Source organism: Misgurnus anguillicaudatus, chromosome 16 (assembly GCF_027580225.2).
Source record: "Misgurnus anguillicaudatus chromosome 16, ASM2758022v2, whole genome shotgun sequence".
NCBI lineage: Eukaryota > Metazoa > Chordata > Actinopteri > Cypriniformes > Cobitidae > Misgurnus > Misgurnus anguillicaudatus.
In genome coordinates, this window is record NC_073352.2 from 25,026,882 (window position 1) to 25,044,699 (window position 17,818).

At 37.4% G+C, this 17,818-nt stretch overlaps 1 protein-coding gene across 3 annotated transcripts in view; it reads left to right on the top strand.

Moving 5' to 3' along the window:
* Positions 1-17,818, top strand: part of lingo2 (leucine rich repeat and Ig domain containing 2) — a 325,603-nt gene that overhangs the window by 160,291 nt on the left and 147,494 nt on the right. Inside the window, exon 1 of one of the 3 annotated variants that reach the window (XM_055177530.2) lies at positions 3,068-3,306. The exons of the other annotated variants lie outside the window; for them this stretch is intronic. The gene's annotated coding sequence lies outside the window, so the exon portion shown is untranslated. Of the gene's footprint in view, positions 1-3,067; positions 3,307-17,818 lie in introns of those variants that run through there. 3 annotated transcript variants of the gene reach the window in all.

Genomic DNA, 17,818 nt, shown 5'->3' on the forward strand with positions numbered 1-17,818 from the left:
GCTTAGTTATTTGCCGAGTAAAAAAAAGGATTTGAAAGGGGGGCACATAACCTACAGGCAGTTGTTTTGTTTTTACAAAACATGCATTTGGCAGATGCTTTTATCCAAGGCAACTTATAGTACATTTAAGCTATATTTGTTCAGTATGTATTTTCCCTGGAAATCAAATACACACACTTTGTGCTGCTAACACAATGTTCTTCCAGTTGAGCTACAGGAACCCATTAATACTGCACGTTATAAAACCGGTCAAGCCATATTTATGATAAAAGTAGTAGTTGGCTTTTTTTATCAGAAATCCTGTTGCTCAGTTGGTAGAGCATTGTGCAACCCAAAGGTCATAGGTCGATTCCAGGAAACACACATACTGATTAAAAAATCTACAGCTTAAATGGGATATTCACAAGACTTTTAAGATGTAAAATAAACCTTTGCTGACCCTAGAGAACATATGTGAAGTTTTAGATGAAAATGTATTATAATTTATTAAAATTGCCACTTTGTAGGTGCGAGCAAAAATTTGCAGTTTTGGGGCGTGTCTTTTAAAATGGAAATGAGCTGATGAAATGCAAGCACTGATCACCATGTTGATGGCTTGTTGAAATAGAAACTCAAATGTGCTGTATATTATTCTCTCTCTCTCTATCTCTCTCTCTCTTTCTCTGCACTAAATGGCAGTGCTGTGGTTGGATAGTGCAGTTTAAAGTTGCCATGAAGCGGAAGTAGCGATTGCCTCATTTTCCACGGGGTGACGTATATCCGAGTGAAACCGGCTTCTGAAATGAAATGAGGCAGGGCTGGATTTGAATTTTTCCATTGAAATTGGATCATTTGAAGTTGGGTAATGTTTTTAATTGCTAATCGCAGCGATCTTCACCCAGACCCTGCCCACGTACCATATTCAGGGTTCCCACAGGTCCTTGAAATCCTTGAAAGTTTATGAATCTGGGGTAAAAATTCAAGGCCCTGGGAAGTTTTTGAAAATATTCATACATAGATACAGGTCATTAAAAGTGCTTGAATCTATTTTATACAAGAAGTTTTCTGGAAAAAATCCATATTATTCCCTGTTTAGTGTAGGATAATATCATAAAAATCTAGACTTTTTAAGCTCACTTGCTAAACTGTTCGCTTTAAATGCTCCGCATAAATCTTCTGTATGCGAATGTTGATTCATACCAAAATTCTTTTTTGCATAGTTGTATTTAACAAATGAAACTGTCTCGAGTTACGTATTTAACTGTTGTTTCCTGAGAAGGAAACGAGAAGCTGCATCTCCCTTGCCATACTTCCTGCGTCTCTGTAATGCCGTCTTTGGCAATATTTTAGATAGCGATATAATTCCTGACTCTCGCATCACCCTGTCTTTGTCGTTAAGTCTCACCATTGGTTGAATTTGATATACACATTCAGACGCACTTACCCCTGGAGGCGTGCCCAAAGTGTCACCGCAGTGACGCAGCGTTAGTTCCCTCGAAAGGGAACTGTAATATGTGTATCTTTAAAGGTAACACACCTTGCTCTCACTTGAAATGTGTCCCACATTTAGTCCTTGAATTTGAGGGTATTGGACCTGGAAAGTCATTGAATGGTCCTTGAATTTGAAGTTAACTAATGTGCGGGAACCCTGCATATGACTGGAAGTAAAGAGAGATCGTTTTGAGGAGGGGAGGACATTTGTGTTTTCGATTAAAGATTATGATGGCACATGAATTTAAAAAAAAAATAATGAAGCTCACAGATAAGTCATTTGTTAAAAAAACATACCACAATATTCAAAAACAAATTGCAATTTTTCATTTTATTTTCATGGTGACTTTCAGGGGCGGTATTATTTTAATAAGATCCCCTTTTGACATCACAAGGGGAGCCGACTTTTAATTACTTATTTTTTCAAATGCTTGCTAAGTATGTTTTACCAAAACTAAGTTATTGAGTTGTTCTTTTTTACATTTTCTAAGTTGATAGAAGCACAAAGGACCCAATTATAACACTTAAAAGGGCCATTGCATGAAAATTTGACTTTTTCCATGTTTAAGTGCTATATGGGTTTCGCAGTGCTTCTATCAACCTAGAAAATGTGAAAAAATCAAGCCAGTAACTTAGTTTTGGTAAACCATTCTCTGCAAGCACGTGAAAAATTAGGTAATTGAAATTTGGCTCTACCTATGACGTCATAAGGATATTATAATAAGTGTTATAATAAATGATCTATATGGTATTTTGAACTCTGGGGAAACCAAAGATTTATTTGACATCTTAAAAAATTATTGCGACATGGCCCCTTTAAATATGGAAAAAGTCCGATTTTCATGACAGGTCCCCTTTAAATGCACTATGATAAACAAAAAACGATCCCCAAAAATCCCTAATTCATAAACGTAAATGTAGAAATACAATTTTGGTTTAGTTTCTTTCCCACCCAGATTTCTAAGTCTCAGTCCCAGTCAACATTTGGTAGCTAAAAAACATACAGAAAGATTCAACATTAACCTACACTTGAAATTTGGCAGAAAAATGTGCTCTGTTTAAAGCAGTCCCATCGGTGCGTCATGCACTTGTACACACGTACGCACGCTCACCGGCTGGCCCCAGGCAGGTGACCTATTTTTCAGCAGTCGGTGAGGGGAGTGCTCTAGTGGAGGAAGAGTGAAGGAGAATGGAGAGGGAGATGGTCGTCCTACAGTCGGCCCATTCACGGCTGTCTTTGGATTGTGGATTAATTACCCCGTGTGGGAACCGGAGCTGATTCTGTAAGCGAGACACTTCAGCCTCCACCGGCATCAATAATGCATTTTTTTGTCTATCCATTTAATTTGCACACGAGCCACCGGCTCACGTCACAAGCTCTTTTAAGTGTGCAGAAAGCGGGGACATGTGATATGAAGAGAGAGGCATGATATACACCAAACACACATAGACAAAGCTCTCTCTCTCTCTCTCTCTCATGACCCCCTGCCCCTCCCTTTTCCTCTACAGGCTGACAAATTGATTCTTTCTTAATGTGCTCCTGCTGCGAATGCATTAAGAAAAGAAAAAGGACAAACTTGAATGAAGCGAGAGGTGATTAGGCGCAGAGTGAAGGGAGACGGACCCTGATGTTGTCCAGAACTTACTAATGGAAACGAGCGAGCTCAAGCGATCGATCAGCACTGCTTTAAATTACTTTTGTTCCGTTGCAGAGATGAGAAAATCTAACCTTATCTCATGGATTACAAGCCTTATTATTGGCAGTGATTGACCAGCTATGATTGACCTACCTGTTCAGAGGTCAGGAACCGGATAAACCGCATGGACACTTCAGAGGTGGGTCACCTGATCTGTCTGGGACACCGCATTTAGAAAGCACGACCGGATGGAGAGTATAGTGCAGACAATGTATAGCTGATTAGTTTGTGGTTTTGTCTGTCTGCCAATTGCGTAATACTGTTGTTCTTGTGGAAAACCTGTTTAAAGAGATTTGCCAGGTCAGGGGTGAACAGTATCTGGAGAGGTTCCTGAACAGTGACCCTATTTAATCCATCATAGTATTTAAAATTAATAGGGGTGATGATTTAATAATTTCAATGATTAATGGCTGCACTAAAGCAGGTATAGTCGATGCCTTTCAGCGATGGCTGATGGTGATGTACGAGGAATAGTGCTCATTTATAATTACAGCATGATAATGTTATTATAGAGTATAAAGTATTTTTACTGGAGTAAGTCTGTGCAGTTTTATCTTCCGTGATGGCAGATTCACTAGTGGTTATTCAAATTTAAAGCAATGCTCCAGTCAAATATCAAAATCACCCCATGAGCAATTTGAGATACACATCATCTTTAATAGGAACACATTTGGACTTATTTAACGATCAGGGTACAACTTTAAATCCCCAAAAAGTGAATCCATCCTTTACAGAAGTAATCCACACGGCTCCAAGGGGTTAATAAAGGTCTTCTGCGGGAAATCAATGTGATTTTGAAAGAAAAAGATCCATATTTTGAAAATTTTCAGTCAGTGCGCAACATACTCATGGCAACGAATGCTCACTATGCTAAAACTCTTGCGTGAGTCCAGTTATTATAGTTTATAAAGTTTAAAATATGGATATGTTTCTAGGGCTGTGTTGAAAAAATCGATTCACCGATTCTGAATTTCATGTTAATTTCTAAAGATCGATCCGTAACTCAGAGGATCGATTTAATAATTAATAACTTAAACTTGCCACGTCATTGAATTCACGCATGCGGGAGGTGGAAGGACATTAAAACAACGAACATAGCGGTCAGTAATGTTAAGCAAGCGGTTGTTTTGAAAACTCTAGAAACGCTCAAAGCTGCGATCTATATGTAAAATAATCCACTCATAACAAATTAAAGAGTTATTTGTGTTATTTTTATAATTAGCCCCAGTGAATCCACTCATGGAATAGATTTTTGGTCATTCCGCCCACCCCTATCTGGCACCATTTCGGGCTTTTTTCAAAAACACTTATTTAAATCTCGAAGATCGGATCAGATCGGATCGAATCGAATTGAACAATGATAATCGATTCAAGATCTTGAGAATCGGAATCGAATCGATTCTTGAAATTTAAATCGAAACCCAGCCCTATATGTTTCTTACAACATTGATTACCCACAGAAAGCCTCTATTAACCCCTTGAAACCATGTGGATAACTTTTGTGACAGATGGATGCACTTTTTTAGAAAGTGTTCCCTAATCTGTTTTCTACCATTTTAAAGCTTGGAAGAGCAAGGACACTTACTAAAATAACTCCAAATGTGTTCCTGTGAAAGATGACGTATGCATCAAGGACTGCTTGAGGGTGAGTTAATATCATTTTTATATTTGGCTGGAGTATTGCTTTAACTCTTGTGCTGACTTAACAAAATCCTGTCGAGCAGGTTGAAATGTGGTATAATATGGGGTTTTCTATATTGTGCTTACCAATTGAAGGTTACCAGGATAAAATATGACATGAATATTTAACTTTTCTCAGGGGTTGGCCCTGGAATAAATAAGCTATAAAGAAAACGTATTATCTAGGGAACATAATTTAAAAAAGGTACAGTAACTATACATCATAATAAATTGCTTGCAACCTATGGGGTAATTTTTTGAGAAGAACAAGTTACCTGTAATTCTGCGTGCACACTGCTTGCAACTTTGTCACTGTGTGTCGCCCATGTCTTTCAACGAGTCATTAGGATGAGTTCGTAACAGTTATAAACAAACTTTATGAAAGATGGATGACCTGTACTCCACTGCTTCACTACCATTGGTAGTTGATGTTTGCATAAAGTTGACCTTTTCTTTACTTTGTCATGTAGCTAGAAACGCTCACTTCCTGTCGCCAATAGTCACTGTCGTTTGTGTCGCCGGAAGTCGGTAGGCGTCCTTTGAAATGAATGAGATTGTGATGGTCTGCCATTGCTAGTCGTTGGCAGTGTGCGTGTGTGTGCAGCTTAAAAGGGACACTCCACTTTTTTGAAAATATGCTTATTTTTCCAGCTCCCCTAGAGTTAAACATTTGATTTTTACCATTTTGTAATCTATTCAGCCAATCTCCGGGTCTGGCTGTACCACTTTTAGCATAGCTTAGCACAATCCATTATATCTGATTAGACCATTAGCATCGCATTCAAAAATAACCAAAGAGTTTCGATATTTTTCCTATTTAAAACTTGACTCTTCTGTAGTAACACTGTGTACTAAGACCGACAGAAAATTAAAAGTTGCAATTTTATAGGCAGATATGGCTAGGAACTATACTCTCATTCTGGCCGAAAATAGTCCCCTCAATAGCAGGGGACTATTTTCGGGCACTGTGTAATATCATTGCGCCTCCTGGTTATTTTTTAGCGTGATGCTAATGGTCTAATCAGATTCAATGGATTGTGCTAAGCTATGCTAAAAGTGGTAGCGCCAGACGCAGAGATCGGCCGAATGGATTCCAAAACGATAAAAAAAATTTAACTCTAGGGGAGCTGGAAGATGAGCCTATTTTTTAAAAAAGTGGAATGTTCCTTTAAATGTGTTAGATGTAAGTATTGAGTCATGCCTGCAACTGCTGTTGTTTTTCAGTTTATTTAACCTCTGAATGTTTAAGATAAAAGTGTTAATTCTCTTGTGCACATGTTAATCTTCTCTAAAAATAAGAAACAAGGTGTTTGAAGCTCTATGCCCACCCTCTGTCACTCAATGGGTCTACCTTGCTAATCCACTGGCCATCTGGCCTTTATTTAATAACAGAGACAGGCTTTTGGTTTCCTGGCCAAGAGAAACCGAGCCTATCGATCAACACTCGCACCCCTCGAACAAACAATCAAACCTCATCAAGAGCTTCGCATATATGCGCTATTATGACATCACCAACCTGTGCCCAAGAGAGCTGCACCAATTAAGCAGCAGCCAGCCTCCTCTCCAAACTGTGAACAAACAAGCCCAGCTTTGTACGGTAAAAAGGCAATTTACCCAGAGCTCATTGCAACACTTTTGAGACACCACAGCTGATTCAAATCTTTTATCATCCTCACTCTTGCCAATTTCCAAGGTACCTGCTTAAAATTAATTGGTTATTAAATCAGTATTAACCTTTTGACACTATTTGCTGCCAAATGTGAACGACCATGCTGGAGCTGAAGGAATCACACTGCAACTCTCTGCAAATCTCTCTCTCTCTCTCTCTCTCTCTCTATTTCAGTGTAACAAAATGTCCCATGCATTTGTTTTACTTATCTTCTTTATTTCCTTTTTTTTTATTGGGCAAATAAAATAATATTTGCATGGCTGTCTTTAAGTGTGTCACATAGGCATGGGCCGGTTTGAGAGTTTGAGGATATGATAGCCTTAAGCAAAACTACCATGGTTTCACAGTGTTGCGGTATTGCCATTGCAAATCTAAAATGTGTTATTTTCCAATGTCTGCATATACAAACAACAACTTTCAACTGGACACAATACATTTTATTTTTAAGCAACATACAACATGTATGCCAGCCCTACTGAAAAATCCAGCAAAGACCAGCATAAGCTGGTAGCTGGTTTTAGGTGGTTTAAGGTGGCAGTAGCTGGTCTAAGCTGGTCCTCACAGCCTGGTAAAGCTGGGGAGTCAGCTGGTCTTCCAGCATGACCAGCTAAGTCCAGCTAGACCAGCCTAAAAAATGACCAAAACACAGCTAGACCAGCATAAAAATGATCAAAACACAGCTAGACCAGCTTGCTACACCAACAATCCCAGCTAAAACCAGCTCACCAGCTTATGCTGGTCATAGCTGGATTTTTTAGTAGGGAGGTTAAAATAAAGCCCTTAAATTATAATATTCTTTAATATATATATTAAATGTAAACATCAAATCAATTACATGATGATTTAATTATTTTTGTGTAAACACAGCTCATACCTTGGAAATGGGATCACCGAAAATGTAAAAAAAATGTTTTGAAACTGTGAGTCTTTAAAACCTCGGTATACCTTGAAACCCGTTACCGGCCCATGTCTAGTGTCATAGTACAGTGGTTCCCAAACTTTTTCAGCATGTGGCCCCCCTTGTGTACGGTGCATTCCTTCGCGGCCCCCACAAAGAAAATTTGTGACAAAAAATGTTCTAAAACTCACCATTTTAATTTAAAAAACCATTAAATTATACAAAAATACTTGGTTAGTAGTGCTTTTTGGTTAGGTTTAATTACACAGAATTCATGATAAATTAATGTATTTCATAAAATGTCATAAAACTGGGGCCCCCCAGTTTGAAAACCACTGTCATAGTAGATGACAGCCAGAGCTGCATCTGCGATGCTCCATGACATCCCAACAGAAAGATTAGCATGTTAAATTTCTTAATTAACATCTGTAAATAAGTGTGAGGCCAGAGATTAAATGCGTTGATAAAATATGTGCCTGTTTTTTTAGACCTATCATGTTTTATTTTTAATCTCATGTTGCTAACAGGGTAGTGTCCTTTTAGGTTAAGGTTTGAATACAGTGTGTGTGTGTGTGTGTGTGTGTGCATGTGTGTGCGTGAGAAAGACACACTGTGTGACACTGATGTTAATTGACCAACAGGTCTGGGCAGTAATGAGAATGTAATCAGTGCAAACAGTCATCTTAAATCTATTAATCTGAGCTAAGCCTCTTTACCAACAACATGCTTTAAATCTGTTTATCAACACACTAACATGTGTCAACTTTCTAGGCTAATGAATGCTAAAGTGTGCAAAGCAACACGATGGTAACAAAATACAAGCTTGTACTATATTCCCTTTTATTATTAACAACAGAAATACAATCTTGCTGAAATGATGCAAGGTTGATGCAACTCTTTTGTTTATGTTTTATCTTCGTAAAGAATGCTGGGTATCGGCTTGCACCCAACCTACTGAGGGTTATGAATAAGCTTTAAAATGCTGGGCAGGATGTGATGCTCATCAAACTTTAAACATTGGAGGAATAAATGGAAGAAGAGAGAATTATTCTGCGATGACAGACACTGAAAGATCTTTTCTATTGAGAACGTTTCATGCATTTCAAATTTCCTTCAGTGCTGTTCAGATGCACAAATTGTATGCACCTCTTATTATAAGGGAAAACCAGATCAACCCAGTGTTATGCTTTTGTGGCTTTCACAATAGGAATCTGCATTTTACAGTGACATGTTCATTCAAACTAAAGGTATTTTAGCCAGCCTAGAGTGATTGGATGGTTTATGGGGTAGTTGGTTTCCCAACCTGGCTCAGATGCTAATCTGCCAACTGGTCTCCTAACCTGATCATCTCGAAATGGACTTACTGTGGATACCCTAAAGACTGTCATGGTGGATCGACATACTATATTGTGCAGGTTCGGCACTTAAAAAGCAAGATTACCAGCAAGATTGTTGGTAAATTTAATCTCGGTTTGTACAAGGTCATTGAGATATGTGTTGCCCATGGTGTATTCATCATTAATCATGCTGAATCATGGCCTATTGTTTTTGTGCACCAGAGCATGTTGTGCATTATCACTGGCATTGACCTTTGGGAGAGATCTGATATGCTCAAGATTCGGAAGTTAATACGTTTGTGTAACCCCACACCTCTGGACCGCTGAATGGGACTCACTCGGCAGGCCTCTGAATGGCAAGCGCCTGGCTGTATGTTTGTCTCCGGTGGGCTTTCTTTCCGAGGAGTGACCTTTCTGATTTAGATTCATTTGGGGATCTTGTGGCATACATGTTGTTTGAAGCATGTTTGTATTATTTTTTATCCATTGATCAATGCTAAATGCCAACAAAAGCCATCACACTCATCTAAGAATTTTTTATATGGCTATTTAATCTAAGGCTTGTTTGGCACTTTGCCACAATTAGAATAGCATGTTATGTAAGAAAGATAATTGATGACGGACCACTGAATTGTTTAAAATTAATGTACAGCCCAAGGTGGTAATGCAGTACACATTGGCAGTACATTTGTTTTTCAATAATTTAATGGTCCAAAGCCCGTTTTTGTTCCTAGAATGCTTTTGCTTGTACTTGTTTTTACTTTCTAACTCTTTTCTGAATCATTAACCTGCTTAGAATGATCTCAAGTCTTACCGGTTGAAAGCTTAATTCATGCTGTTTTTACTAGTCCAACAATGTTACTTTTATACTACTAAGACCAGATTGGTTGGGCTGTGTTATTGAAGTAACAGGATACTGTGTTTGTGCGCGCGCGCACGAGAGAGAGAGAGAGAGAGAGAGAGAGAGAGAGTTTGTGTTTTCCTTTGAGATACATACAGTATTGTTTGTCATTTCGATTTTCTTGTTCAGTTTCTTTTAATTTCTTCTTGCTATGATAGATTTTATGGCTCTGTTTATATTTAATTATTAAAAACTCCAAAAGACGTGGCATTATTGAACTGTTACGCTGTTAACCTGGCATTACTTCATAGCCATAAAAATCTATCAATTCCTTGAAACTTTCAGCCGGTTAGAATCAAGTATTCAATATCTGTGATATGAGGATTTTAATGCACTCTATTATGATGGTGATTGACTTACTCTTTCGCCAGTTATTGTGCATTACCACTTGCTTTAAGTGAATTTTATGAACTGTAAAAGTGCACCGCTGAGCAGACGACAATACAATGTTTTTGCTTGAAGCTGATGATAATGCACATGACACTTTATAACAGATCTTGTCTGCTGGTGAACTGTGATTATGACAATAGAACAAAAATATCAATGTATTACAAATACTGTTTGGAAGTCTACATAGAAATCTTTACTTCCTACAGTCTGTTAGCATGATTACGCTGGCACATCTTAATTGGTTTAATGTAGCCAAGAGAAACAACTTAAAGTGCTATAAAGCACCTATGTAGAACCATAAGTGGTGCTATAGCACGACTATAGGAACACACATGGATCTACTAGCACCATATGATTCTACATAGGTGCTATATAGCACTTAAAGTGGTTCCGCTATGATTACGAGCCAGTGAATGACTTTTTGTGCTATTTAGCATAATTTTTTAGAGTGCACTAAAGAAATATGGGTGCATATGTAAAAAAGCATAATAGGAGCCCTTTAATAGCCATCAGTTCAGATGGAGGTATGGTGTCAACACTTTTTTCGACTTCTAAATTCTTACCATGAAAAATCTCAGTCCATATGATTTGCAAAAGATCTGTGAAGTGAAGTATGTTGCAGTATGAGCATAACAAAAACTTTTGCAAAGTTACAAACCAAAGATATTCTCTTTAACAGAGAACACTTTTAGAAATACAACTAAGTTGGTTATGGTTATTGTAAGGGGCAAGACTAATCACAACTTGACCAGCTTGACCAACTAGAGTAGACCAAGCGCTTTGAAAGAAAGGTCTTTAACCCTTCTGTTATGTTCAAATTTTAGTGACGCTTTTAATGTTTGGGGTCAAATTTACCCCTAATCGTTTTATATATGCTAAATTTATATAAAACTAAATTTTACAATGTTATTTGTTTTTATTTACTCACAGTATACCTAGCCAGTACTTAAAATAAAATTGTAGGAAAAACATAACTTTTTGACTTTTTTATATTCTCTTAGTGTATATTTGATTTTTATGAAAACGTATGTTTTGTAGCATTACCAATTGTGTCAAAATGGGTACAGGCATTTAAAAAATGCTGCAACATTTATTTTATTTTTTATAAATATAGGAAAAGTAAAAAAAAGTTTCAAAGTTTAAAAAATGCAATTAACATATTTCTCAGAGATGTCAAAGTAGCTTTGGTGTCAATTTGACCCAAAACATAAAAAGAGGGTTAAGGGTCTTTTTACACCTGGTCACTTCAGGTGCAGTTTCTCTGAATGGATAGCTATCCGATCATAAAAAGACCCAGTGTAAATGCCTTCCGATACATTTTCGAGACAGATTTAAATTCGATCGCTCAAACAATTTCAGATGAAACTGAACAAATGTAAATACATCTGGTTGAAGCCACATAGTCAGCGCTTTACTCCTCTCAAACATAAGAATGTCACTCGCAAGTTAGTCGGGAAAGAGGCAAACAAACAACAACAACACGCTTTCTAGAACCAATAAAGTAGTCCTCGATTACTGTATATTAAACAAAGAAATACAACTTAGAGAGAGCATTTTGTGAAGCGCTTTCCCCCGTCAAGGACGTGTAAATCATTGCGCCATCTTATTCTACCGCTGCTCTGTACTGCGCGCTACAGCTCATGCCGATCCAGGAGACGTGAATCCCATGCCCAACATACAGTAAGTGCTGCCATTTATTGCATAAGTGTCAGATTGATATCCGTTTTTTTGCCAAGATGCATTTATGTGGCTGAATGTACATGGAAAAGTTTACCAAATCAGATAGTTATTCGATCAGAGAAAACACATGAAGTGACTAGGTGTAAAGAGGCCCTAAGATGAAATAATCTACAACTGAAAAAATGAAAAATCAACCATGGAAACCTATTCTAGGAGACCCTAAAAACAAAATCAAGATTTTGTAAAAATATATAACAGGACCCCTTTAATGAGCAGTGCGTGAAATGACGATACAGACATGGGCACATCATGGTGCTCTCAGTGGGATGGCTGGAGCTTTTCAAGCATAAAAGTAAAAGATCTAATTTTGTACTGAATGTACAGTACTGTGTAGTTTTTGCCGATTTTTCCCTCTGCGTCAGCCCACACACTGAGTATCATACTATCAGTATTGGTTGCTTTAAGCAGAGGTGCAGTAGTATGAGATTGATATCTGTAGGGCCTTTAATCTCGGGCTTGATTGCACAGTACGCCGACAAGGTGAGTGGAATGGTGGAAATCAGTGCTGGATTTCCCACTGACGCCCAGTTTATGCTCTGATTATGCAGATGGCATGCATGCCGATCAGCTTCAGGTCCCTGACTACTACACGGCAAACAGGTCACCTTGTTCGGATGTCTTGTATTACAAAATGTCAAATGACTTTTTTAGATTATTGCAGCAACCAGAATTAGGCTTCACCTGTTTTACAACCCAAAACATGTTGTCTACAAGCTGTTTAAGGCCCTGCATACAGTACATCCATACTAAGTGCTTTATGTCTTTCAATGCATGCCCTCCAATTTGATTCCAAACATAGAAAGACATCCCATTCATCTCGAACATCTGACATGACGTCTTGTCAAAGTTACTCAAAGCACTCAACCAAACCTCATGGCGGATGCTGAGATGTTTATCTTCATTGAATAGTTCATGTCAGTCCTCCTTCCTCTATACTGCAGGTTTTAATCTCAATCTCCATTTTGTTTCAGTAGTCTCTTACTTAAGTTTGAGGGCCCTATCTTCCAGCCAGCGCAATTGACTTTGTCAGTGACGCATGTATCATTCGTATTTTGCACCGGCGCTCAGTGGGTTTTTCCGTCCACAGACGCACGTCGGCAAACTAGGGAATGAAATTGCGCTCCCTGGGTGGTTCAGCGCAAAAAAGGAGGCGTGTTCCGGCGCAAACCATCCCTGATGCTATTTTGCAGTTTCAAAAAACAATTGCACCACTGACCAGAAAAAAACTAGTTTAAAGTCAGTGCGCGTTGTTCATTATGCTATTTTAAGGGCGCATGCTTGACCATATTGTATAGCGTGTACAACGCGCACACACTTTGCTTATCTAATCTACACAGATGCAACAGTTAGTTTTGCAAATCATAAATTGTTACAATAAAAATATTAACACATGGGATAAAGGAAATCATTGTGGTGAGCATTGCGGTGATAGTTTTTATTTAATTTCTGTGGCTGCGTTAAAAAATAATAATGCAAATAATGATTAAAATATTTTCATAAGTTTGTTGTGTGGCTGTATTACGTTTATTTTATGTAAATAATTGTTAAAATGTTTTCATAAGAAACCTTAATGTATGTGAACTTGATTTGTAAGTGTACTTTGGGGTTGGACTGCTTGCGTTTCTTGGCTTTCAGCGGTGAGGGTGGACGCAGCGATGGCCTCTGCTGGCGTCAGGTCATGTGTAGAGGCAGATCCACCTCCCGTTACACGACGTGCCCAATTTATGCTGGCAAGCTTGGGATTCCCCCGTCTCCTGACATCATTGTAGCGCTTGCGGCGCAACGTCCTGGGGATGCCAGCTGATGAGACAATTGTGGCTATTTCCTCCCACGCCTATTTAACCGACGCTGATTTGGGTGGGTTTCTTGCATCCCCATACAAAACAACTTCCCTGTCTTTGACTGCTCTTACAAGAACGCCGGTCTCCTCGGCTGTGAACCGCTCCTGGCATGCGCCTGGTAAATCCGTCATAATAATATCAACCCGCCATGGAACTTGCTCACTTGCGCACTAAAGGGAATGTTGGAAGACGTTCTGATTGGTTTATTTGAAGTTACGCCCAAACCACACCTATGAATAATGAACCTACTTCAGACCAACCCCTTATTGATTTGCGCCTGGCGCAAGAGTTATTTCTCCCGCCGGGAAAAAAGCAACAGCGCCCAAGATCCGCCCACAAAGTCACTTGCGCTTTGCGCTTCACACTTGCGTTTCAGATCGTTAAAATAGGGCCCTGAGTGTCCTTTTCAGAATATCCAACCAGGTGTGATGCTAATATAATAAGGAGGAGGTCTGTTGGACTTAGCATGCCAAGTAAACAAATCTCTTTTAATTGTGCAACCAAACAAACTCTATGAATTGTGACTATTTGTTGTCATATAACTGGTCACTTTCCCTTTAGCATTTATGAGGCCTATGCTCCCTTATCCAGAATCTAATATAACATGAATATGCTTAGCACAAGTAAGCAAAATAAATGACATATATATGCACATTAGAAGATGGGAGCAAATTAGGCATAAATGTCAGCCTAGTTAAGTGCGAATGTAAGCATCTGTTAGCATGCATTTGAAGGGCAGAGGAAGAGTAAACTTTTCAGCGTGAACTTGGAGTTTGTTATGGATGACGGCAATGAATATATTTGACATTTGGCATCGTGTTTTGCGCTGAGACGTACAGTCAGAGGTGAAATATGCATACACAAAGCAAGGGCATTCTACAAACAAGGCCACGTCTGGATTGCAAGAAAGCTTTCAGGTGTGTTCTGAATATGCCTTCGTCATTTGCTTTATTCTCTTTAATTTCCCGTAAAATCTTGACATAATGCTTTAGTTTGGGTTTTGTTTGGCATTGCATGGTATTTTGCGTCTCTCTAAACTCACATTGTAAACCCAGACGTTGTCATTTCTTAAACAATCAAGTAAACATTACATAAAAATGTCCATTATGGACCAATACAATTAAATATTTATATTTATATATATATAGTTTTTTTTGTTTATAATTTAACATTTCAACCTACAAAATCCATAAACTTAATAAAACAGCTTTCTTGTTGCACTTATATTTTTAAGTTTAATCAACTTAAATTTACAAATAATTTTAACTTTCTTGACTAGTGAGGAGTTGCTATGAATTATAAAAAATAAAATAAGCTTAAGTTATATTAACTTTATTTTTATAATTTATAGCAACTCTTTACAATTCAAGAAAGTTGTAATTATTTGTAAATACAAGTTAATTAAAAATTAAAATTCAAGCTTAATATTTAGACTATTTATGTTTGGTCAGAAAATAAAAAATGATGGGGTAATTTTTGAATAGTTGGTGTAAATTTGTTTCTGTAAAGTTATTAATTAGGAACTTGCCAACATTGGGATTTTAAAATACGGGAAATTTCCCAAACCCCAACAACCCCCAATGCAAAATTACCACCGCCCTTTATTACTATGCAAGGGAATGGATGGGTACACTGCAACAATACTTTCTTACTTAGTATTTTTGTCTTGTTTTCAGTACAGATATCTAACAATTCTTAATCAAGATATCTTTTTTAATGAGCAAAATGACTTAGAAAATAATTCTAGTTTTTAGACAAACAATATCAAATATAAATGAATTTGTGCTTAATATAAGCAACAACAACAACAACAAAAAAACTGGTTAAGGGTTAAGAAAATAAAATCTTAAAATAAGTTTACTTTTTTCTTAAACACTTTATTAAAAAAAATAATAATAATAATGTACACTTTTCATACCCCATACTGCAAAATAAATAAATAAATAAATAAATTCTTAAATTAAGATGCTTTTTCTTGATGAGCAAAATGACCCAAGAAAAAAAGTCTAGTGTTTAGACCAAAAATATCAAATTTAAGTGATTTTGTGCATAAAACAAGCATTTGATATTTTAAAGTCAATTAATTACATTTTATAGACCACCTGTGCTGATATTTAGCAAAAGTCTGGCTAAGTACAGTAAAAGATCCATAAAATCTTTTCTTGCATTTAAGGAAACATTGTGGATATCTGGAGCTAGACAGGGAATCGAGTTTCACAAAGGGGGATTTGTTTAATAGCCTGTATTCTGCTGAATAAGCCCCTGGGCTTCAGGATAGCTGAGACTATTCTCTTAGCAATGGCATGGCTGCCACCCATGATTTTCAGCCTGGCATTTTGTGCTTACCTAAGCTGTATGTGCGCTCATTTAGTTCAGCTTCTCTACGGTAGAAGTGCATCTCAATCTTTGATGAGCTCTCCAGAGAATGAACAGTTGCCTGTATAGCAACCTACAGTAAAATAACATCCTAAAACCCACTGAAAACAAATCATCTTTAGGCTTTAACATAAATACTGTCAAGGAGAAAGAAATCCTAGATTACATCAGGCTTTAAAACTAAATTATTTCCCTCCCATTTTATGAATGAACTGAAACACGGTTGACATGGTTGTCATGTGAAAAATGCATTTCTTTGGTCCGCCAGCAGCCTGCAGGAGTTATTGTTTCTTTACCTTTATTTCCAAGAGTCTGATATCGAGATTCTCACGCCGCAAACTGTTATTGAGGTTGTGATATATTTTCTTTTGATTTTATTATACCTATAAGTTTATTTATCCAAGCACAATTTCACCCTCACAATAGTAGCGTGTCATGAACTGCCTCAGCCATAACAGATGCTCCAGAATTGAATATAGATTCAAGTGAGCCAGACAGGCTGCCTGATGAATCTCAATTTACTGGTGACCGTATTTCACGGCTGCCTCGGTCTCACGAGTAAGGACGAGAAAAAGAGGAAAGCAATACATGCCAAGCTGCTGTTCTGTAGAGGTGAATATGACACACATTCAAATGAGGCTGACTGACAATCACCGACTTACTCCTTCATTCAGTCATTTACAAACACAAAATATATTGTAAACATGATTTTTATTGAAACACGAACTGTGCTTGCTTTACGTTACGAACATTCCTCAAAATAACCTTCATGTTCATCAGAACGAAGAAACTTAAACAGGCTTGGGTTAACTATCCCTTTAACTATAAGTTATCTTTACACTTCTTTTGCACACGAAGAACAGTACATTGATTTTAAGGCCACCCTGTTGACGTAGGAACAATCTTCTGTATAAGGTTTGTAAAATCAATGTTACAATGTATACAACAAACAGCTGTTATTGGAGCTTTTGTATTGATGGGGAAAAGGCCTTAAAAGCCAATTTAAGATAACCCAATCAATAACCACCAGATCAATAACAGAGAGGTTTTTAAGAGGCAGATGAAGACCAGCATGCACTACAGAGCGTCACACTAATAACATCAATAAATGCTCTTGATCAATCTCATTTAAGGGCAAGTGTCATTTTATCAACTGGTTTGTTCAATTGCTTCCCATTGCTCTGTTATGCAAACAAATCAATCTGTCATTACTGGACTTGATTTATACAGTACATGTATTATGTTGTCATCTCACTGAAACTAGATTCAAACAGCATAATAAGTTTGATTTACTTTTCTTTACATTTTACTTAAAAGTGTGCTTTACATTTTGGTGATGAATTGCTTGATTTATGAATGGTAAATGAGAGGATGAAGATAGTGGTGGCAATGCTGATAATACAAGATGATCCCTTAATACAAATATTTTACCCTAATTAGCCCACAGCAAATAGATTCATTTTCCTCCGCCCATGGGTTAAACTCTTCGTTAACAAGCTCATTATGCTTACATAATGATATCTCTAAGAAAAAGCAGTCCTGGTACCTTAACGAATGGCATGGTCTTCAAACGAAAAGCATTAAATAATGCTGCAATTGGTTCATTCTTCAATTGGGGTTGCAAATGAGAGGCAGAAATTTTAGTCAAATTTTGTTATGCATTTAAAATAAGTTTAAAATGTTAAAATGAAGCTTAATAGCATGTTTAATTTTAAATTATAAAAAATAATAATGAAACATCCACTATGTCGGTGGTGTTAACAATATTTGAAGTAATTAAGACAGTAAGACTGCATAAATCAAGTATTTTTTTTTTTAA